This window comes from Mytilus californianus, unplaced genomic scaffold (genome assembly GCF_021869535.1).
Source record: "Mytilus californianus isolate M0D057914Y unplaced genomic scaffold, xbMytCali1.0.p SCAF_8, whole genome shotgun sequence".
NCBI classification, from domain to species: Eukaryota; Metazoa; Mollusca; class Bivalvia; order Mytilida; family Mytilidae; genus Mytilus; species Mytilus californianus.
Window position 1 is genome coordinate 35,021,113 of NW_026262734.1, and position 23,924 is coordinate 35,045,036.

Sequence of the window (23,924 nt, forward strand, 5' to 3'; positions counted from 1 at the left end):
GCTGTGTCTGTTGTTTCTTTAATTTCTAGTTCTAGAGGATATATTAATGGAACCCAATCAGAAAAATTTGGATTGTTAATGGAAAGAACATCATCAATATATTTGAATGTGAACTTAAATGATCGGGCTTCTTTGATTTTCTTGATTTTGACAATAGTCTGAAGGAACTCCTACTCATATGAAAATAAGAAGAGGTCGACAAGGAGAGGCGCACAGTTCGTTCCCATAGGAACGCCAACAACTTGCTGAAAAAGTCTACCTCCAAATTCAACAAATATGTTTTCAATGAGAAACTCCTGTATACTGATCACTTGTTCCTCTGTGTAGCATGTTTTACCTTTTTGTTCACTATTAAAAAAATATGCCGTATTGTATCCCAAAGCAATAAATTTATAGCGTATGCTGAAATTTTATATTGAAAAGCATTATGGATTATTCTGTATTCTAAACAGAAAGACCAAATGCGGGCACTCTAAATTACAGCAGCTGGGTAGACAAAATTTTGGATTCATTGTGTACTAATATTACAGTAATATATGGTGCTGATATCATATCATCTATCCTAAGTTGCCAGCTTTAAAATGCCATCATATATAGTTCTATTCAGGTGGAATACCACCTAATCATAGTACGTCACATCCGGTTGAATACGAAAAAGGGTCGAAAAAAAAATATTCCCTTGAATTTGACAGTTGTAGGAAATTAATCCTACATTTCATTGCGGTAAAAACATTCTGAGTCATAAACGTATATCTTAGGTGTTTCAAAGAACCATTCTTTTTTTATTAGGTGTTTCTATAAAACATTTTGGAAACTTGAGGTTACATGGATACTAAACTTGTACACAGGGAAAAAAGGGGTGAAAATTTGATTGGTTAACTTCCAGTGATGGGTATTATCTTATATGCAATGAAATGTAATGTGAAATTTTGTCTGTAGTACTGGACAGGCTAAAACTTTATTTATGCCAAGTATTTCTATATTTGAAACAAAGATAAATTCTGCACAATTTTTGAAAAGAGCAAATTTAACAAAGACTAATAGGGGAAAAACAAAGGTGGTATTACACCTATTATGGGAAGAAACACATGCACCTGTGACCTTGTATGTACTCTCATTTGTTAACATTTCATGCTATTTCAGTGAAATATTGCAAAAATTAAATATTCTGAGTGGATTGAGTCTCAAAACACATTTTAAGAGATAATTGCCTTGAAATATGAATATACCATGAATATTAGAAGACAGAGCAAGCCATACTCAGTGTTTTGGGGAGCTTTTTCTGACTTTTTCTCCTTATTTCATTATTTTGCTATAAAAGAAAACTTTTTCGTAAGTTATACTTTAATAAATATACAGGTATAAGTAAATGAAATTATTTTTGAAGCAGTAACAACAAATAATTCACTAAAAGGGAAACATTTTATGTCCCTTTCTGGAGCGCAGTGTAAATTTAAGTTTTACGTGAGGAGTTATTTTAACCTCCATGGCGTCAGTAAACTTTTATATGGATAGTTAGTTCAGCTTGAATACTTCAATTACTCATTTATTATCACATTTCTTGCATAAATGTGTGAAAGTTACCCCAAAATTTTGATTTAGTGGCCTAAAAAGTTGAAATTTTGAGGAAAAAAGAGGTATAAATTGACCAAAAGGGACCTTATAATGAAGACAAAGCTGTCCATTAGTGGTATTTATCATCCTAGAGTCACCTTTTGTATCATATTCAACTGTTTGTGGGCAGATGAGATAAGTATTTGATCATTTATTGGTCAACACTATATTCTATCATGATGTGGCTTGGTTTGGATTTTTCGATGAAATTTTGCTCGAATCGCTGAAGATGTCGTCTTACATTATACTAGATTTTTCTCAAACTATTGAACTGATTATGACAAAACTTGACAGTAATGCTTGAAATAACCAGTATTACAAAGGAAAAAAATCACATTCAGTTTATTCAACAAAAAATTCTTCTTTAGGTGTTATACCACTAAATCAAAGTACGTCACATCCGGTTGCATACGAAAAAGGGTAAAAATAAACTTCTGAGTCATTAACATATATCTTGTGTGTTTCAGAGCACCATTCTTTTTTTATTTGGTGTTTCTATAAAACATTTTCGAAACTTGAGGTTACATGGATACTAAAGCTTGTACACAGGAAAAAAGGTGTGAAAATTTTATTGGTTAACTTCCAGTGATGGGTATTATCTTATATGCAGTGAAATTTTATGGGAAATTTTGTCAGTAGTACTGGACAGGATAAAACTTTACTTATGCCAAGTATTTCTATATTTGAAACAAAGATAAATTCTGTACAATTTTTTGAAAAGTGCAAATTTAACAAAGAATAATAAAGGAAAAACAAAGGTGGTATTACACCTTAATTGTACAAATGTGGCCGTTGTTACCCGATGCTATCATCACAAAGTTTTTAAGTGTACAAATGTATCCGGACTGCTATATTTTAAAACGGATTAGATCTTGAATTGTATTCGTGCTTTATTGTTTATATCGAAAAATGAGGACATTTTAAAATATTTTATCAATTGTTATCAATTGTTTCAAAGCGATCCTTGTGACAAGTTTCCTTAGTGCAGATCAGATCAGACCAAACGTTAACTTAAGAAACAGGTCTGGTTTAATCGGATTGTCCGCGTCGAAGTTAACTTTGAGGAAGACTGGTGTGGAAGTTAACTTCAGTTAGCAAACATGTCTCAAGTCAACTCCTTCTGCAGGCATAAAAACAGTCCTAGAACCAAGTCATATTTGTATATTTACTAGAGTTTGGTCATATGAGCTGCTAGAGCAGTCATGAAACATATTGCAAGTTAATTATAACTAGTCTAAATGTCTGGTTATAACGTTAAGCTGCTCTATCGGTTAGAACAGCACTCATCTGTATGCCTTATATTTCTAAAAACGATTGAATGCTTATTATGCGTTTAATATACGTAAAAGTCATAACTCTTGTAAAGATCGATGATGATTGAATTGTATTTGCTGGTGTATTCAACTTCATCTGTGTATTAGACATTTTCGAAAAGTCGTCTTCATAAACACTTACACCGACACCGATACCTACACTGACTACAAAAATATAGGGACCGTATCAAAATGTCAAAACATACGGAACGAATGACCTTGTAAAACTTGGTTGCAGATATAATTACATAATTTTTCATTCGGAATCGATCTAGAAACACCGAATATTCTCATTAGTTTTGGGATATTTTAAGTAATGAATTCAGGATATTCCATCTGGTTTCTCTTTTAATTGTCTCCGTTTGCAACCATTCAAACGGAATACAGTGTTGCGGTAGAATATACAATTGGCGAATTCAATTGCTAGAAAGCATTCAGAACATACATAAATTATCTCATTTCGTATGAAGCATGCATATATTAAATTAATGTAAATCAACAGGGTTAAGATTAATAATAGACGTTTTGGTGACTCAGTTATAAAAGAAAAATGATTGTAGTGTAAAATTCCACCAAAAATAAAATGCCAAAAGTAAAATATAACTGCTAAAAGTAAAAACGAAATGCAAAAACTAATAAGAAAATTAAAACATTACAAAAAAAACTAAATTTTGCCAAAATAAAGAAAAATGTTTTTGCCAATCTTCCTAAAAATACAATGCCCCAAAACTTAACTCTAAAATCAAATTTTGACCCCTCTCCCGCCTTTACAAAATAAAAATGCATAAAAAGTAAAATAACGAAAATACCGAGCTTCAAGGAAAATTCACAACGGAAAGTCCCTTATCAAATGGTAAAATTAAAAGCTAAAACACCTCTAACGAATGGAAAACAACTGTCATATTCCTGATCTGTCAAAGGCCTTTCCTTTTGTAGAAAATGGTGGATTAAACCTGGTTTTATAGGTAACTAAACCTCTCACTTGTATGATAGTCGCATAAAATTCCATTATAATATTGACAACAATGTGTGAACAAAACAAACAGACATTATGGGTAAAAATGTCAAAAATAGGGGTACAGCAGTCAACATTGTGTTATAATCTTAATCACTATAAAAACAAAAAATATGTCAACAAAGAAAAACAAAATGGCATATATACAAAGCACATAATCAAAAATGAAAGACAGGAATATAAAAAATGACGATTTATTTTTTCTAAATTAACTAATATACGTATCTTTATTATCAGGAAACGACAAGATACATCGTCTAACATCAGGAGGGACTTCTTCGCTGCGTGCATGTATTGATTTAAGAGACCTCAATATGCTAAATACAAACACTTTTCCATTGGTGACTCATCAAGTGAATACAAATTGACAGTCAGCGGTTACAGTGGAAACGCAGGTATTTTGTTTATTTCAAGTGCTGTCTAAAGATTGAAACAGAGCATACCGCTTTTTCTACAATATCATAGTAACTAAAATCATATGTATGTGGAATATTTAAAATATGACAATCATATTTCAGACGGTTTAACTTTTTTCCTTCTTCTTTTCGTTAGCTTATCATTTCGTACATTGACCACTTTGAACCTCTGCCATTTCGTACCAAAAATAACAATTTCGTGTCCAATATTTACCATTTTGTACCCATGGTCAAAACCATTTCATACCCTATGGACCATATGCATATTCCATTTCGTACATCATAGACTAAATACATGTTTACCATTTCATATAATTGTATATCATTGAAATTTTGTACGAACATCGGTATTGGAGATTTTGTATAACACAAAATTATAATTAAAAAAAAAAAGATCTTTCATATTTCCTCATTATAAGTTTTTTATGTTTTATTTTAATGCATACAGGTCCATTTAACAAGATATATAACTTTTTTTTCCTTTTTTTTTTTCTTTATATTTTATAAATATGTAGGAGTCTAAAGTGCGATGGTACTCTAAAGTGCAATGGTCGCGCTAAAGTGCGGTGGTATACGCTAAAGTGCGAATGTATACGCTAAAGTTCGATGGTATTACTCGCTAAAGTGCGATAGTATAGCACGCTAAAGTGCGATGATGTAACGGGAAAGGGGTGTATGCAATGTTTTCGTTTGTTGCTGTGTTCCTATTAATGAAGTTTTATATATATATGAAGCTGTATTGCTTTGGCCTTAAAAGTGTGTATGTAGTTTGAGAGGAAAATAGTTTTATTAAAGATATTATAGGGTTTTGCAACCACCTTGAATCGTAGAATTGCCGAAAACAATCGGTCTAAACTTTTAAGCAAATAAGCAAATATTGATGCAGAAATGCAATTCTTTTGTACAATTATGGCTACAGTTGTTTACTGATGTTCAAATGTTATAAATCGATTGAGAAGAGACACATCAAGGTAACAAACACAAACTGAGGATATAACTTGAAGTCCGGAAGACGCTTTATTACGTTTTTGAAATCCAATATGTTTGTCATTTTAAATGTCGCAAAGAACTTAGTTTTCGCATAATATAAAGCTTATTTTAATTTACATTTTCACACAATATCAAACTTTAACAATGGGTATTTGCACTCTTATCTAATCTGGTACTTGAGAATAGCTAGATTTTTATATTTAAATAACAAATGGTACCTACAATAATCAAGTATATATTCTAAACAAAATCTAATATTAAGGAGTTTGAAAATTAGATTGATTGTTTTATTGATTTATTGGTGTTTAACGCCACGTTCAGCACTATTGCGCTATTTCGTGGAATGCCCGGAAAAAACCACCGACCTTCGGTAGGAAAACTGACCATTCTAATAAATGCCGGATTCAAACTCACAACCTCAATGTTACAGTAGTTCGACTTCTTAGACCACTCAGCCACCGAAGTCCCTTGAAAATTAGAAGTTAATGAAAGTATTATCAATACTTTAACTAAAATGAATGGAGCCTGAACCTCAAGATCATCATTAGTCTCTTTTGAATTCATTCATATCATATCTAAAATGGGCGGTTTAGAATTTAATTTATGTGATACACTCTACATCATTTAAGACCGTTTAGAGACATAGGTACTGCCATATCATTTTTATTTCAACATTTTTTTTTATCTTTACTTAGAACTTTCCTATAAAACACACGTGACTGTGTGAACGTTAAATATTTCATGTTATGATTTATTTTCATGTAAGACATATGTTTAAAATGTAATGAGATTAATGTCATTGACTAAATTTGGTGTGAAGTTTGCTCGACATTTTGATTATTTTTAGGTGACAACTTGACCTATCATAATAACATAAGGTTCAGTACAACGGATAATGACAATGACACGATTGGAAGTCAAAACTGTGCAGCCACATATACAGGAGGTTGGTGGTTTGGTTCCTGTGTTATTTCTCACCTTAATGGTCTGTTTAAAGGAAAGGGAGCACAAGGGATATCTTGGTACTACTGGAGGAAATCACATGACACGCTTCAGACATCAACAATGATGATACGAAAGAGAAAGTTGTAGAATTACCTTGCAATAAATGAATATTTCATCTTTTTATATTTCTATCATTTTTATGTGTACTTAGCTCTGGTTCCATTATTCAGCTCTTGCAACGTTTGTATTATGTTTTGGACTTTTATTCCAATATCTTGGCCTCGAGCATCACTATATTATATTGGTAGTTAAAATACACGTCTGGTGCATAAAAATTGGAACCATTAGATCTTTACCTCTGCTGGTTAAGTTTTAGTCCCCCGATGGTATCACCAACCCAGTAGCCAGAACTTAGGTGTTGGCTAAAATACGGATATTTATCTAAATTTTCTGTTATAAAATTTTGATAATCGTTTTGCATTAAGGAATGTATTCCCCTCATGTATAACTCAATTATTGACCGGATTTTTACTTTTGGTCCTTTTCGGTCTAGATCTACCAACGTTTGTCTGATGGTTTGGTCTCGACAATCACTGTACAGACATAAATTGTCGAAATGCACATCCGGTGTACTAACCTTATTACCATTAATGATATTTTGGCAAACCGTTATATAAATTGCAGTTTACAAATGTGAAAGACTTCAAATATATTTATTTTTTCAATTGAAAAGATAATTCAATGATTAAGATTGGGATATATTACTACTTCATATAATCATTTTAAATTCGCTCAAATCTCTTATTCACATCTCCGCAAATTAATCCGGCACAAATAGAAAAAAAAATGTGTAGTTTATGGAAACTAGTATTTCGACAGGCATCATTAATCTGGTTTAAAACGTCTTATAGATTAAGAATGTTTCACGATAAGCACAAAACTGTAAAAAGTTTGACAATCAAATGTATGTCTATTGAATGTCATAAAAAAAGGCAGTATTAGGGATTCTTGTCAGTATCATTTGAGAGAAAATCCAATTTAATTTTATAAAATAATTGTTTCATAACGTTCCCCTTTTTATTTAGTCTTACCTGCAACTGGAAAACTTTACTAATAATATAGTACCATCTACTCTATAATGTCATCGACACCCATTGATATGCATTTTAAATAAGTAAGAAAAAAATGTACTGATGTAATAGAATAGATGTTTATTCGACGTGCAAAGTTTAAAATATATACTCCTTATTCTGAATTCCAAGTATTTAATTGATGAAGTTCATATTGAAAAACAAACAAAAAACCACTGGAGTATGAATATGAGGGCTATGCCGTGTCATACATATACCTAATAGACTTACACCGATCGTAATCTGCTTCACAGTCATATATCTTACATTTCATAGTAAATATAAGTAAATGTTATATGCACAACAATAACAGACTGCAATATCAAGCTCAAAGCCTATTGAGTAAACAAAAGCTTTTGTTTAAGAAATAATTATATTTATAGTATAATATGGTGATTAATTACCGTTCAAGTATTGTGCATACAACTTTGGTAATTCTTGATTATTTGTTGGAATTGTTTTATGATCTACTTTTTCGTGTGCTTTCATGACGGTCATTTTTATTGAAATTGAAAAAGAGGTGATATCTTTAATACAAACATATGAAATACGAATTCACAACATGCGTTTTTTTTTCTATCATTAAATGATAATTAAGTTGTTCTTTTATCGCATTCTATATATGATAAATAGTAGAAAAATACATTAATGACAATATATCTGAATGAGCTCTACAATTTTTATTTCGAAATATGTTGATCGCTAGCGTTACCGATAATGATCATTCCAGAAACAAGTGATGTGCTCACATTAAATCGATATCGCACTTTTATGTCTATTTGACAGAAGGTAAAACCTTATACATTTTTAGCTTTTCTAGAGTTATGGCCGTACATGTGCCTGAAAGCCCTAATGGCGTAACATTCTGAAAGTCAGTACCCTTGACTATCATTTTTTATATAAATATTCCCTTGTCATGCACGACCTTAAACATTACTTTCAAGGAACTTTTTGTCATGGAAACTTGTTTCTGGAATGATCATTATCGGTCACACTAGCAATCAACCTATCTAGTTTATCTGGTAATTATTTTGGCCACTTTTATCTATCTATTCATTTATTTTGCTTCAAATTTACTAAACTTACAAGAGACACCAACACGAAACACCTCCATTATAAACTAGCATGGTACACTTTTAACAATATTTTTTCAGATCAGAATGCTTGTATATTGTTAAATTTTTTTGTCTAGTAAACTACATTTCACTATTACATTATTTTCATTTTGAACTATATAAAGATTTCGATCAGACATAATATGACTTATATATATGTCTGTTTCCTTTGGTCTATTTGTTGTCTCTTTTTTTTTTTTTTCCTATTAGACTTTTTGATTTGAGCGTCACTGATGAGTCTTTTGTAGATGAAACCCGCGTCTGGCGTACAAAATTTTAATTCTGGTATCTATGATAAGTTTATTTGACACATTCTTGTTTCCATTCTCAATTCTATTAAGTTCTATCTCTTCAAAAATCATAATTTCTAAATTTCTAAAACTCGAGATGAAATTAAAGACAGTAGATAACTTTGAATTGACTTATATACATAGTTATTAAAGAATATATTTGTTACTATTGAAACGAAAAAGGGAAAAAAGAGAAATCCCGCATGATTAAAACAAAGATTACATCGAAACAAAAGAGATATGTTACGACAAACACAATTACAACATCACGTTCGATAATTAAGGTAAATTTAACATATTTATTAAAAAATGTTATTTTAATACAAAGATAATAAATAAACCCCTGTCAAAAACATCTACTGTCACATTATAGTTATATGAACGGACTGTTGGTAAGCTATAACTGAGAAAAAGCTATCTGACATTTTCGTAAAGTCAATAGGTAATAGAAATAATTCATTCTTTTTTTAAATCACTAAAGGGAAGTATTACATTGTTAGTTTTACCTTTTCCCGCTTGTTATATAAATGTAAAAAGATAGGAAACGAAATAAACCAAAAGCTTTATAAGGGAGGCGTCATTTATTCTACAAGTACTTGTACCTGTTATGTAACTGGATTAAGATAACACGTTAAACAATGGGTGATTACGAATACTTTTATGTATATTGGTTAATCCTTAACTATACACATGTAAAATTATTGCACTATTTATGCTTTATTCCCCACTTGTTACCGTCTGATTTACCAATATGAATTGCTTTTTACACCTGTTGCAGCAGTATGCTTTTTATAAATTTCCATTGCGACTCTTTCATACTGTACATATTTTAGGAAAATGAGAAACGTGCTGTCAACTTTCATTATTTTTGTCGTAGCTTTATTTATCCTTGATACTGGTAAGTTAATCATTATCATGTTTTCATAGTTAACACACAGTGTTATACTGGCAATGATATCCATTTTAGAAATATAAAGAAAACAGAGTGACTAAAATTACCAAGTGAACCGGTAAAAGTAACCACCGCAGTTTTTTTTAATACACATTGATATTCTTATATCACTTGTGATTATCTTACCTTTCATAGACACTGAAATATTGATATGCATTTTACATTTCATACTTGAACAAGCGTTTTCCTGTTACATTTGCCCTCCCATGCCATATTTGCGTTCCACCAATAACCTGAATATAATGTTGGCAAATCGAAATGTTCATGCAAAAAGTGTATCGTTTGGATATTCATAATGTGTACGTATTTTTATTTGAAATATATACAATATCTTTATCAACACCGAGAAAGTTGACATCTTATAATCTACACAGATATCAAAGTGTAAGAAAGTATCAATGATGTATGAGCTAGTAAATGAGCATGCTCGCATTATCATTTAATACGATGTAATTTAGCGTTTGTTTACTTACACACTGATGAGTTTGAGTCGGTAGTTATTCCCACATCATTGTGTAAAGTTTTATTTTCTAGACTGGTTTTTTTGGTATCTTTCTCTTTCTCTTTTTTGTTTCGTATTTAGTGTAATAGAAGTATTACGAAATGGTATATACTCGACACTGAGGTTGACAAATTAGACTTTAAATACGGGTATTGTGTCAAAACACAAACGTGATTTAAAGATTTAAATTACCTGTGTATCAATTGAATCTTGTGTTTAAACTGGATAGTACTGATGTCCACGTATATTTGTTCCTTATAACAGACGTCCCTTTGATCTCCTTATTATAGACAATTTCATTAAAAATATTCCTTATTTTTCGTTAGCTGTCCCTGCCAGACACATCTAACATGTATTGGAAGTGGATTTATAGATATTCCTCTTGGAGAAACTGGTAAAATCTACAGCTTAACCTCAGCAGTGACTTTTTTAAATTTGCTTTTCTTTTCTTTTCCTTTTCTCTTCTTATTTTTGATAGATGAAATCCTGCTACAAATGTACGTTTATTGCAATAAGTGTATTTAGCGTTCATTTAAAGCAGTGGTAATTTTCATGAGTCAGTTTATGATAGCTAAAAGAGAGCATGTATTTTGAAAAATTCAAATAAGCTAATACTTAAAATAGTCGAAAATGCATTTATTTGTTGTTGTTTTTTTTTTTTTGTCTTTTTTTTTTTTTTATAAATATTTGTTTCTGTCTTAAAAAATGTCGGCACATGGATTCATGATATCTTAAAGGTTAGATAGGATCATTCCTTAAACAATTCGTTATGGATTGAACATGCAAAATAGTGGTTTGCTAGTGAACTTTTAAAGTACAGAACGGGTTTTAAATATAATTTGATTGGTTGAGTATGGTTTACAAAATAAATCGTTTTCAAACGGATATTTAAATATTTGAGGAAAAAACAGACCTAGAGTTTCCAGTACACTGATCTTCAATATATGTGTTTTTGTCTCTTTTCAGGAACATGTGGATACCCAAGGAAAGGTTAAATCCTCTCATACTGAAAAAATAAAAAATGAATTGAAATGTTTATTCTCAGTGTTTATTGAATTGGGGATGAAGGTAATTTCACATAATATGGCATCCTTATCAAAACAAAATGCATCTAGTTATCTTGAGACATAAAAATTTACGAACTTTAAAAAATGAATATATTATATACTTTCCTCATTTTGAAAAAGGACATTAACAACCTTTAACAAGGCATTATATATCAAACAGGTGTACAAAGGAAATAAAGAAAGGGAAAATGTATTCGAATTCATGACACATAATCCCAATATCCTCTTGACAAAATTAAAAGCAACGAAATTGCTGATTTGGTATGATTGCCAATGAGACAACTATACAACAGAGTCCAAATGACGTGTATTCAAACAATCAAAGGTCACCGTATTTCTGCATTTTGTAATACTAGATATATAGAAGATACCTAAGGGACAGTATACATTTATAAGTATACAGCGCCATGGCTTAAAAAGAAGAAGAGTCAAATAAATCCCCCAAAACACTACACTTAATCTGCAGGTTGACCCAAACAAACTTAACACCGTGGTGAACTCAGATATTCCGGAACGATTATACAATTACTTTACTTAAAAGTAGCCACCATCGAGTTAATCATAAAAATTAGAAATCTAGTGATATGTCTCATTCTATAATAACTCATATGCAGAGAAACTAGAAATGGTTTATTGTTACGTAAAAAAGAACCTTATCCATGGTTATCTGGTGTACACAGATACTCTGATTCAATGAATAAAAATTAATGTTTCCATCTGATTTTGAGTAACTTTTGTTTTAGATTTATCACAGTTGAATGAAACCCCATACCTAAATAAAAGAAGATTATAGCACAATTTATATTGTGTTACATTCTAATCATACATGCATTGAAGATCAAATTTGGGGCTTAAAAAATTAAAATATTGCAAAAAAATACTTTTGAAATGCCTTAATATATAATATATTATGTATTAAAAGCAATAGAGTACTCATTTGATTTATCAGACTTATTATAATTATTAAAAAGTCAAATTTATATGAGCCTGTGGCTAAAAATGGAGGTTTTCCAATGAAGGGGGGCCTTACATGAAGATGTAATATTTTCCAGCAATTTTAAATTTGTAAAGCTTTTTGGTTATAAATAATCCTTACATATGTATTTAATGTACTTTAAATGGAAAGAAAACTTACAAATAACATATCACATTAGTTTAAAAGGGTCTTAGGCCAAGTAAGACTGAAAATAATTTAGGGTCAATTTAGGCCGTATCACATATTTACATTTAAAAATGCATATTGAAGCTATATGAAATAAAATTTTGTGTCTTTTCTATCATTTCTATACTCAGGTGACATGATACAATAAATCTGAGCACAAAAAGACTCTTGCATTCAACTTTTTTTGCAGACAGTATGGTCGGATACAAAGATTTTTCACTTTTTAGTGAAAAACATGCATGCAATTTTAGTCTCAACAGGCTTATATTTGAACCACTTGCTATCCTACAGAAGAAAAGAAAGATATTATGTGACATAAAACAGGCACAAAAGACATTGTTAAGTGCTTTTTATACAAATTTAGTGAGGTCTTTATAATGGACTTCAATTTTTATGTTCCAAGCTCCTCACATTTAACTTGATCCAAACAGGGCGTTAGACGAGGACCATATATACAACACATTTTGCACATATTGTCTGAGATAATCTTCTTTTCTGTAGATTCAGAGTTCACAAATGAGTAATACAACTGGATTGAAGCATAGAAACACAAATATTGACACATAAAAACCTGTCAGATAGAAAGTCAGAATGCCACTTATGCATCAAAATTGAAAAAGCTATGAAATGCTTATTTTGACCATAAAATGCCAAAATTGGTCATTTTTGCAGAAATTCTATCAAATAAAAGTTTAAATCCTTTAGTTTTATGCTATTTGATAAATTGATACCATCAAATCATTCAGGGAAGTTGCCAAAGTACAGATTCTATATTTCCAGATTTCACCTCTTAGGTCCGAGTACACAGTTATTTCGTAGTGCATTTCTTTTAGACAATAAATGAAAATTAAAAAAATCCCACCTGCGCTTTCTCAATAATATTTTTACAGTGTGTTGTACTACTTTTGGGACAAATTATATCAAAATTATAGAAAACTTCATCGGCTCTAACTCAAAATATGGACAATTTCATGCTAAGGGGGTCTTCAAATCTTTTGACAGCCTCGGAAGTGCTAATTTTTAACATTTTTCCGCTGGACCAAATCACTACTTTACTTTAAAATTCATGACCCAAATTTTTTTACAGTGTCATTTCACCCCCCTACTTACTATTTGAGTCATAAAACATGGAGAAATAAATTCGGAAGGGGTATAAAAAAAATCGACAAGTAACACACTGTCCACACTAGGGACTATATTTGTGGACAACGAAAATCAAAGGACGATAACTGTGTACCCGGACCTAATACTTTGAACGACAAAATAATTTTATGTCTACCTGTGCGAATTTCAAACGCGCGATTTTACGCCAGTACTTAAAACCTTCCATCCTTTATGGGTGGATTTTACATAGATAAATAAAATCGTATAATATAAGCAAAATGTGGATTTTAAATTTGATGTATGCCTTTTTGTGCTTCTTCGTTACATTTGTTTGTTTTTATAGTGATTAAGATGATAACACAATATTGACTGCTGTACCCCTATTTTTGACATTTTTACCTATTGTGTCTGTTTGTTTTGTTCACACATCGTTGTCAATATAATGGAATTTGATGTGACTGTCATACAAGTGAGAGGTTTAGCTAGCTATAAAACCAGGTTCAATCCACCATTTTCTACATAAGAAAATGCCTGTACCAAGTCAGGAATATGACAGTTGTTATCCATTCGTTTGATGTGTTTGTTTTTTTGATTTTGCCATTTGATTGGGAACTTTCCTTTTTGAATTTTCCTCGGAGTTCAGTATTTTTGTGATTTTACTTTTTCCATTCACAATTGTATGCTGGTTTATTCTATATTGTAACCACTGCAGTTTTGGTTTTCTTTTTGTGACTATAAAAGATGATTTGAAAATTAATCTGTATTTATTTTCATCTGACTTTAAAATTTGATTCCATTTTTTTCTGATCCGTTGAAACTATATTATTTCTAATTAATAGTGAATACATGTCTTTAGTTTCTCTTGAGCTTTTCAAAAAACATCTTGGCAAATAAGGTAAAAAAAAACAGAGTGGTTAGTTTATAATTATCAAAACATAGCGCTTTCTTTCATTTTTTACAGCAGAATTTATGCTGTTATATTTCATAACATTTCTGTCAGTTTTTGCTTCTAACTGTTCCAAACTGAGACCTTTTCCAGCATCTGGTAGAATGTCATTTATGAAAAATATGCTTTTATTGAACCAGATTTTATAAAATACAGGTTTATTCTCTTTTTTATACAATTATTAATCCACAGTGGGCTTGAAAAAAAAATTCCCAGGTATAGTTTTCTTCTTTCGTTTATTTAGGTTATTGCCGGGGGTTTCAACAAAAGCTACGATATAATTTACAAAACACAGCAAACATATATGGAATATCTTTAAACAACTATTGACAGAAATCTCAACACAAATTAAAAAAAAATGATAATGGAAACGGAAAATGTGTAAAAGAGACCACAACCCGATCAAAGAGCAGAAAACAGACCAAGGCCACCAATGAGTCTGCAACACAGCGAGGAAATCCCGCACCCGGAGGCAGGATTCAGCTGGCCTCTAAACAATAATGAATACTAGTTCAGCGAAAATGGTTATCACACTAAACTCAGAAACATATAAATGAACCAAAATTTAAAAACATACAAGACTAACAAAGGCCAAAGGTTTATGACTTGAGAGAGGCGTAAAAATGCGGCGGGGTTAAACACGTTTTGTGAGATCTCAACCTTCCCCCTATACCTCTAGCCAATGTGGCCAAAAGTACATTTTAGTCTTTCATCTCTAATGTAACATCATTAGGAAAAAGAATTTCATCGACAGAAATCTCGACATTTACTTATCATGAAGCAAAAACTAAAATATCTTGTGAGCATGTTTTCTGCTTCATTTGACAAGATCACTTGTTCGTTAACACCTGTTTCTTGTGTGTTCAAGAACCATTGAAAACCATATCAATATTGAATTGTAATTACTCATCATATATTGCAAGCTGTGCAGTACATGTTATTTTATTTTAACTAGGAACGTATATAGCGCATCACTTGCATCGTCACTGTTTTTTACGGTGCTTCTTAAGTGCCATGTAAATATAAATATTCTAGTTTGCTGGAGATCTAATCTGGTGCGCATCAGTTTGAAAAATCATGCGCTCAATTTTTAAACTCTTGCGGACGACTTTTAAACTCGTGTGCACGACATTTTAAAACTGTTGCAATCGACTTTCAAAATTGTTCCCACGAATTACGAAGTGGTGCGTATGACTTTCAACTTGTGCGATCGACTTTCAACTGATTTGCACGACTTTCAATCTGGTGTGCACGACTTTCAAACTCATGCGCACGATTTTCAAAATGATGCACATGACTTTTTAACTCGTGTACACGATTTTTGAAACTAGTGCGCAACATTCAAGCTCAAGCGCACGATTTTTCAAAAAAGAAAATATTTATATTCACATGGCGCTTAAGGGGTCCGTTGAATTAATATTTTATTTCTGTTTCTAAAAATTATTTCTTCTTGAAACTGAATGTTATGTTTTGATTATTATTTATCTAGAAATCATGGAAACAGAAACTGCTTCAATTTTCGGAGTACTGAGTGTATCCCATTTGCTTATGCGGGTTGTTCTATCTCTTTTGTTTAATATTTTTGACCGTTGGTTGCAATTGTCTTTTCATTTTTTAATTTTTTTTGGTTATGGTTGTCTGTTTTTCGACAATTTATTATTTCTCCTTTATTATCTAGATATTTCCTTTATATATACCAATTAACACATTAGGATGTACGACTATTTTCCTCACTTTATATCAAACGCTCACAGTAAAATTTGATAGAGATATTTAGTAATATGGTCATTCTCCTATTCCAAAATAAACCAATGCTAAAGTGTGGAGTCCGTTTGGTTGTTTGGAATGTATTAATAGGCAGCCATGTACGTTGGAATGGAAACATTAAATCCAATACCTCGTTTAATGGGAATCCCTAAGCATCATGCCGTCAAGTGAACCATGCAACAACTCTTTGAGAGGTCGTAAGGTGGCCGGTAGCAAGACAAAATTCGGTCTTTATCCAACATATTATTGTCATTTTGTTTATTTTCTTTTGTTTCCTATTCTGACATCGGACTCGGACTTCTCTTTAACTGAGTTTTACTGTGCGAACTGTTGTACGTTTGTTTTTCTACATTGGCTAGAGGTATAGGGGGAGGGTTGAGATTTCAAAAAACATGTTTAACCACGCCGCATCTTTGCGCCTGTCCCAAGTCAGGAGCCTCTGGCCTTTGTTAGTCTTGTATCATTTTTAATTTTAGTTTCTTGTGTATAATTTTGAGTTAGGTATGACGTCCATTATCACTGAACTAGTATACATATTTGTTTAGGGGCCAGCTGAAGGACGCCTCCGGGTGCGGGAGTTTCTCGCTGCATTGAAGACCCATTGTGGCCTTCGGCTGTTGTCTGCTCTATGGTCGGGTTCTTGTCTCTTTGACACATTCCCCATTTCCATTCTCAATTTTATATGTCCTCTGCTAATTTGGTCTCGTCTAAAATATGCATGAACTATTAACTTTTAACAATTTTAAAGTTGATTGCACGTAGACTGGCATACTTAAACTTCAACATGAAGTAATTTTATATCTTTAACAAATCTTACCAGTTTTATACAATTTCGTTTAAATAGAAACCTATGTTTACCTGAATTCCTTATTATATGTGTCGTTGCTGTATTTCTGATTCATGATGGTAAGTTCTAAACATATTATATCTTCTAATTAAGTTCTGATTTTTTTTTTAAATAATTACAATGAATAATAATGATAAAGGTTATAATGATAATAATTATAATAATTATGCTAATTATCATAATGATAATGATGATGCCAAATCGAAACAGTAATTCTCGAAATTCCTGTACAATGCATGTAAAAACAAGGTTTTCATAAAAAAATAAAGGTATGTAGTGATACTATTTTCTCCTCAAAATCAGGAGTGGATCCAGAATTTGTGGGGAGCGCTTTTGAAATAAAGGACGATATTTGGACACAAAATGTAACATGACGATATTTGACTTCATGGTTTTCATTATTTTGGCTTATTTCGAAACAGATCACATACTTATATACTCCAGAAGATATCCAAAACCGCAATTTTGACCAAATTGACAACTTTTTTTGTATTTATTTCATAAATAAATAAGCAGAACAACAGCTTATTTTCTAAGAGAAGATACATGTACATATGTTACTGTATGTAAACAAAGTGATTGATATTCAAATTGAAAGTATTCAACAGAATACATTTCATATAATTTTCGCTGTTGTTAATCAAAGAAGTACACAAAAAAATGTTCATCGTTAAAAAATATTAATTTTTTTTCGGAATTTATTGTTGAATAAAATTTATCACCGTTTACGGGTAGTTGGTTGCGCACATTAATTTGTTATTTTCTCTTACAAACAATTTACCGGTATTATAACATGATAATATAATATAATATACAGTATAAAAATTGACATTTTCATGCAAATTGTCCAACGCGTCATTGTATATGAATGAACTTTAACTTTATACGATCCATATTCATAAATATGACAATTAACGGTTTTAACTGTATGTTGTAGTTACTGTGAGAACTTCGATGAACTGACAGCTCAAGAATATCTTTACATAGTATAATGGAACATAACCCTTTAAACCGTCAAAGGATTTCACTTACATATATAAAATTGAGAATGAAAATGGGGAATGTGTCAAAGAGACAACAACCCGACCAAAGAGCAGAAAACAGCCACAGGCCAACAATGGGTCTTCAACACAGCGAGAAAATCCTGCATCAAGAGGCGTGCTTCAGCTAGCCCCTAAACATAAATGTGTACTAGTTCAGTAAAAATGGCAGTCACACTAAACTCCAAAACATATAGATGAACTAAAATCAAAAACATCATACAAAAAAGCATAACCCATATATCTGAATCCGAACTAACAAGATTTATAACTAGTTTTACAACTGATCTTACCAGTTTTGGACATATGAATAATAAAACTACATTAAACACAGGGTCACCATCATACTGTTCGAGATTGGAAATATAATCTGAATATTCGATATAATAAACGATTTGAAGTCACAACTTCGTGCATATTTACATTGGGCACATTAAACTGGTATTTTTTATAAATAGTCATGCTAGTTATGTAGTTTAAAACAAATAAGTCTACGCCAAATGTTGCTCCATGCATCTAAAAACTGAACATAGCGTATTCGTATCATTTTCGTTGGATCATGACAATCCCGCGCAATTAGTTATTTTGAACAAAATATTATCAGTCTTTTGAGGTCCTAATTTAATTGATAGTTTGTTCATTACTACACTTTGACTCAAACTGTTTTGTAATATCATTCCAATAGTTGTTGAAATAGTCAACATTTAAAAGTGTGTTGATAACTTAACTTAAGCTCGCTTTAATCAGTAGAATATGCTATGTCTAGGCACTTGATATAACTTATCAACGTATTTAATAGGAACAACACAACGGGTTTGTATTTGTTGCAGGTTCTGATTACATTTCCGGATAACCTTACATAAGCCCCGGGTTTTGGTGGAATTCGTGTTGCTCAGTCTTTAGTTTTCTATGGAATGTTTTTTTGTCGTTGGCAGTGTCAGTTCGTTTTTGAGTTATGTATTTGATTTTCCCTGTGGTCTTTTCGCCTATCATGTATTCAAATTATAATTTACAAAGATAATGAATCCAAATTATAATTGTAATTTCATGAATTTTTAATGTCAAACAATAAAAACCAAGACCGTTTCTCCATTAAGTACTAGTTGTATCTAATTTGACATTTACCTCTTTAAGTGTATCTAAAGTTATGAAAATCCTGTGAAGTAGCATAGATTCATACAGAGTTTCACTAAACACAGGCAAGGTATCTTACTTGTTTCTTTATTTATATTTGCCATAAACGTTTGTACTTATAGATTTAAAATGTACACATTGGTTTGCGGATTAGTTGATGAAATCCGAAATTAAGATATTGTACTTATACAATTATTTATCCCTTATTCAAATTTACATTCCATAATAGAAATTCTTTACCTTATTGTTTGAACAAAGTGTAAATGTCATTTGTTGATTTCCTATAGATGATCATTCGTCTGTTTCAACGTTAAAATATAAATCGCAAACTTAAAGATTGTTTGATGACTGATCCATAAGTTTGTTTAAGATTGAAAATTTATTTTATTCTTTCCGTTCAAAGGAAATTTCCTCTTTGTCTTTTACCATTAATGCTTGATTATTTCATGCGTATTTGATAATCATCCCATAGTGCATCAACAAATGTAAGACATGTTCCGAGATGTTCAACACCTAATAATTAAAATGCGATCCGCGTGTGTGGAATCTCATACATACGTAGACAATAAAGGGGGAATTAAATTATTCCTCTGTTAAAGATGTCTCCAGAGAAGTGTTAACTTGACTCATACATGCATGCATGCATATTTGACATGAACAATCATTAATCTTTGCAATTTAAAGCGGTATTTCCATGTGAATTGTTTGTTTGTTTGTTTTTTTTAATTTTACGTTTTTATTTTATAAAAACAGCTTTTTCTAGGCGAATACGGACAGTTGTGTTTGCCACATGTCTTCGCAGACTGAAAGCATACACAAGTTGATTATACAAGTTTCCTTTTTTTTGGTTTCTTCTTTTTTAAAAGAAAGTTTGATAGGACTTATTATTATAAGAGTTGAATTAATTGCGATTTAAAAAATTATTAGCAGATGCGTAGTTTTCTATATTATTATGAACATTGCTGTAGTATGTTATAATACGACCATTTATTCAAAATATGCATTTTATTTCAGATGTTTCATACCTTCACTGCTGTATTTCTCTTAGTGATAATAAGCGTTACAATGGCAAGTTATTGCACACAATGTACAGCCGAAGGGAAGAAACGTACGGGAAATTCAAGTTTTCAGATTGAAGACGGCTGTTGGCACTATAGTTGCTTTTGTAACTGCGATGGTAGTTGGAATTGCCCTACTGAGGATGCAAGGGAAGTCTGTTGGGGGGAACACTTGTATTCTACATGCGGACATTGTCAAGTAAGAGGATATATGTACAGAGGAGACAGTAATTTCACATATAAAGATGGCTGTTACCGGTTTTTCTGTACATGCAACTGTGATGGAAGTTGGAATTGTCCGCCTAGACAGAAACACTATCTTTGCTATAATTAAATGTTTTGTATTTACATCTCCTTTCATTCGTCATAATCAAAGTATTAAAAGCTTACAAGGTCAGGAACCTTTAATTCATTGTTTTTACATAATTCAGACGGTTATTTTTCTATTTTGAATAATATTTTATTTGTCGTTTTGAGGCCTTTTATAGCTGACTATGAGGTATGGGTCATTGTTGAAGTCATTATAGTGACATATAGTTTTTAACTTCTATGTCATTTGGTCTCTAGTGGAGAGTTGTCTCATTTGCAATAATTATTATACCACATCTTTTGATTTTTATAAATAAAAGGTTTTTTTTTATTTTGTAATTTAAAGCAGCTCGTTTAACTTCCTATACTTCTGAATCTTGTCGTTCTGGTGATCGTTGATTCTCTCAATTAAAATACTTGCTACATGTAATCAAACACCACATTATCTTACTTCACTCTTACATGTAATGCTATTACTTCTACTGGGTCCTTTTCTCTGCTGGAAGACTATTAGTCCCCGACGGTATCACCAGCAAAGTAGCAAGTACTTCGATACTGACATGAAAATACGGATACTGTTTGGTTAAAGTATTTTAATGTCTCAAGTAAATGCATGCCAACCTGAAAGATAACCTAAGCTCGGTGATATGTATTAGATTTTTTCATTGACTTTAAGCATTACTTTTTCCATTTTATGATTAGTCCATTTCACGACTGTATGTCCTTACTTTGTTGGTCGTTCAAAGACAACCAAAGACCAACTAGTTCAGAGAAAGCATGACAATTCGAAATTTGCTTGTCACTGGTAACACAAAATTTATATTTAGAATGCATACTGAAGAACACTTTCTTTGCCTTGCTTCCGTAGAAAGTGACGCTTCTGCTTGTACATATTATGATATCTTTGGTCCCCATTCTGTTACTTATAGCTATACAAAGCTAAAAGAACGATCTTAAAGTCAGGAGTGACATGTCGGCTGCGTAAACCATTGCCTAATCGTTAAGTTCTGTAACTAATATGTGTTCAATTATTTTTTACCCATCATTCAATCTGTTTATCGCTTGAACTCAAAATGATAAACGATGCACCCAAACGATTTCTACTGTTGTAACATGGCACTCTGGTTCTTCATTCGTTGGTTGTCTAGAATTTAAAAAAGAAGGAATACAACCAGTTATAAATTTCATTCGTCCGAAGCGCTTTTCCGGATTGACCTTCATCAGGAACGCTCAATTAGTATTGAAATTTAGAAGACCACTATGTTGCTGACTAATTTACTATTTAATACTGCTTAAATAGTGGAATACTGTGAGTTCGTTGGTCTTTCTTAGTTCACCTGCATAACGGTGCTAGTGTAAATATTTTGTTGTTATGAGGCTGTTGATTGTGCGGCGTTTGCATACAGTTTTTTTATTTGTGATTATTTGGTCAAGATCAGTCTAAGGAAAATGTTGAACCTTTCTCTTCATCTGAAGTTTTTTTATTTCTCTATGCATATAACTCAGGACTCACATTAACTGATTACTCATTCTTTATTAGTTTTGGTCTTGACATAGTTCTAAAGCTATGAGAACCTTGTGTCTACGAGCATATGTTTTCATATGTTTTGACACATATGAATACTACATATGTTTTGATATGGTTTAAGGTTGAGTTCGTGATGCTTAGTCTTTAGTTTTCTATGTTGTGTTGTCTGTTCGAACTTTATATGTGTTGTATGGTAAAACGCATTGTGTATAAGTTTTATAACATTCTATTGAGACAAACTAAATTTAGAGAACGAAAACTAAAGATTTGACAATGTTTTCCAATAATAAAGGGAAATAACTTCAGAAAGGTAATCGTGACGCAACCCAAATTCAAACTTGATCTGTGTTTTGTGGTAAAACGCATTGTATATAAGTTACTTACATTTGGTGGAAGCAAACTAAACTAAAAGAACGGAAACCAAATATTCAGCTATTTTTTCACCTATATATATATATATAACTCGAGAACGGTAAATATGAGTGCATTTTTAAGCATGTGTGTTTTTTTTATGTTACAATACGTTAATGACATTTGATTGTATTCCCCTTTGTTCTGCCTACGTCGATCGGAAAATTTACCTGCATCCAAGGAGTATCAAGATTTAGATTCCTTTTGGATAGAACATGTAATGGAATAATTACACAATCTATTGAAAAACAGATCCTGTTTCTACGCTTTGCGTACAAGGATCGATCTGACAACGCTACTCGTTACTTTCACATTGTGAAAACCTTTCGGGCGGCTCGGGTTTTGTCGTAATCATAAAAAAAACTTTCAAATATTTTGGAGACGGTAATTTCCTTGCCTGGTGTAATAACTACCAGAACAGAGGGAAAAGATCTGTATAAGCAAAGCAAAGATGAAGACGCGTAATCTGTATTTTATCTATTTTTGATATATATTTATAATTGCGCGTTTTGTTCGTCATCATTTATTCGTATGTTCTTTGATTTTGTCTTAGTAGAGATTTCCAATAAAATGACTTTACTCGACATAACCGACCTAACTCAACGTATATCGTCCTATTGCATCGAAGCATGACGGAGGGGAGCATACACTGCATGCATATTTTGCTCTTTGAACACGCATTTTTTGCAGATATAGACTTAATGTAAAAATCAACCCCAACTAATTTTTTTAATCTTTGAATATTTTGTTATTAAATTTTTAATGATTTTATTGACAAACAATTTTTTAATGGAATAAGTAAGCTAGCAACTTGTAATCAAATACACCCATCATTTCTTGTCATTTCACTTGACCCATATTTCAGTTCTTCACAACATATGAATTTAAAAAAACTACCAAGTAAATATTTAGCATGAAAATATTAAAATAATGAAATCCGAAGCGAGAAGGTTATCTCTTTTTTTGTTTTTATAAGTTTTAACGTTTAAAAAGTGGATTCCAACACACCCGAATGTAAAAGGTGTACGCGACTAACTTTAAAAAAAAATATTTTTCTATAATTTAATTCAAGATAATTTGTCGTGGGCAGAAATTCATATCATTGATACATTTATCAAAAAGTGCTTTTTAGTCTTTATTTATAATAATGCATGGGACGAGGTTTTGATCATGTATACATAAACGTGCATTCGCAGATACAGGGGTAGAGGGCGTACTCCCCCCTTTCGATTGCCAAGTAATTTTGAACATCCCACATTTTCCACGTTA

At 31.6% G+C, this 23,924-nt stretch overlaps 2 long non-coding RNA genes across 2 annotated transcripts; both read left to right on the forward strand.

Moving 5' to 3' along the window:
* The first annotated feature begins 4,254 nt into the window (after positions 1 to 4,254).
* LOC127712692 (uncharacterized) lies at positions 4,255 to 6,476 on the forward strand. The gene is made up of 2 exons (XR_007987246.1): positions 4,255 to 4,337; positions 6,196 to 6,476. It is a non-coding gene; the product is annotated as an uncharacterized LOC127712692 (long non-coding RNA).
* Positions 6,477 to 19,363: 12,887 nt separating this feature from the next.
* Positions 19,364 to 20,804, forward strand: LOC127711116 (uncharacterized). The gene is made up of 2 exons (XR_007986503.1): positions 19,364 to 19,419; positions 20,364 to 20,804. It is a non-coding gene; the product is annotated as an uncharacterized LOC127711116 (long non-coding RNA).
* Positions 20,805 to 23,924: the final 3,120 nt, after the last annotated feature.